The sequence below is a fragment of the Mus musculus genome, chromosome 14, assembly GCF_000001635.26.
Source record: "Mus musculus strain C57BL/6J chromosome 14, GRCm38.p6 C57BL/6J".
Lineage (NCBI taxonomy): Eukaryota > Metazoa > Chordata > Mammalia > Rodentia > Muridae > Mus > Mus musculus.
In genome coordinates, this window is record NC_000080.6 from 112,927,564 (window position 1) to 112,929,527 (window position 1,964).

Below are 1,964 nucleotides of genomic sequence, written 5' to 3' on the forward strand. Positions count from 1 at the left end.
CACCTCGAAGAGAATATGGTCATATATAAGTAACCATGTCCCAGGACCACAGATGTATGTTATCCCAAATCCAATGCCCCATTGTGGTAACAGTTTAATGAAGGTTTATAGTAATAGAACAAAAAACAAAGCCATCAGTTTGTGTTTCAAGTTCATTACAGGGAATGGATATTAAGTAATTAAATACATTATAATTAGGTCCTGGATTGGGAACATTTCAAAATTTTCACACTCAGAGAAGTTCTATTCTGTTAGTCTTGTAGAAGGTTCAGGGAAAAAGGTGAAGTTATTTTCAGGAACTTTCATTCACAACATATATATATATATATATATATATATATATATATATATATATATATATATTCCTTTATCTCATAGAAAATATGAGAGTAATATGATCTGTGCAAATCAAAAAGAGTTATGTGAAATCAAATGCATACTCAATTTAAGAGCCTTATATTTTGAGTTTTTAATTATGTTCTTTATTTCTGTTTTTGTCTTACTTTATACAATATGAAGGTAGATTTCCCTCAGATTTATCTAGATTTGCTCTTTATATTAAAGAATAGTATTATATAGAGAGTTAATATGTATTTTTTGAAATTTGCTTCTTTATAAGTGTCTGAGATAGAATCTACACAGTGAAAATATTTTAAGGGTGGATTATAAAGCTTTTCCTTTCTTGGCAGTAAGTTCTTTGGTGTATTGCATCTCAGAGAAAAATATATGTTTTCTCTGATTTTGAATGCTACATTGCTGAACATAATTGTAGGTGCATCCTACTCAGATGCTGATCTGAGGAAAGAATCACCATCTAGAACCTTTCCTGGTTCGGATCACTGTGAGAGTTAGGCATAGTCCTCCCTACTTACTGATGGATCTTTCACATAAGTAGGTGGATACTGGACTCCTTTGCTCCCTAAGGTTTTCTGCATGCGGTAAATGTAAATGTCACTCTTCTTTCCTCAATGAAGTGATGAGATCAGAGACATAGTCAACATTTACTAAATCATGGCTTGGCCTATGTATCCCTGCTGCGGATAGCCCTGGGGCTAATTATATTTGATGTTAATTCTGTTCTCCTGTGAGGGGTTGTGAACAAGGAATGAGTCTGCACTCAGGTGATTTCCTGCAAACCTCCTTCCCACCTTACTTTATAAATAAAGGCTAGAGCTGATGATTGGGCAGAGAAAGAGGGGAAGATGGAGCTGAAGGTTTTGGGAGAAAAGGAGAGGGGGGGGTGACTGGGGAGGAAGAAGAAGGTAAGTGTATCAGAAGCACCTGCCCTGGAGAAACTGCAATTTACAAGGGGTCTCTTATATGGGGAAGATGGTAGTATAGTGGTAGATCTGCACATATATATGCACAGCATGTATTCATACTAATTGAGTTGGGTTTTCATTGCCCAACTATTTGGGTTGGAGATTTATAGCAACAAAGCCCAGAATGTTTCTAACTATCCCTAGGCCTAGGCCTAGAAGTTTCTAGCCTCCATACAATCTAATCTTCTGTAAGCGTGGACCCTGAAGGCTTCAGCTTCCAGCCTCTGTCTGCTGATCCAGGCCTACAATGTTTCAGCCTCTGAGACTTAATGCTGGATAATCTCACCCTTTCTAGCTCTTTCTCAACTGTGGCTGGCTGGTTCGATTTAGGCATCCTGGCTCAAACTCCTCTCCAAGCTAAGTAATTCAAATTGGCTTCTCTCAGTTTCTGACTGAATTGCTCTGCTTGGAAAGACTGACTCTGGATGCTACAAACTGAATTCCCTCTGAACATACTGAGTGGAACCAAACTGCACTCTTCCGAACAGAACTGAACTGAACTCATTTGCAATCCTCTAACTTTCTCCCTCTTCAGTAGACACTTTTTCTTGCCTGTTCTCATGGAGTTTTAACATATCTTATCCTTGACTCATTCTGTCCACTCTTTCTCTGATAAGTTATTTTTTCTGTACCCCAATTATA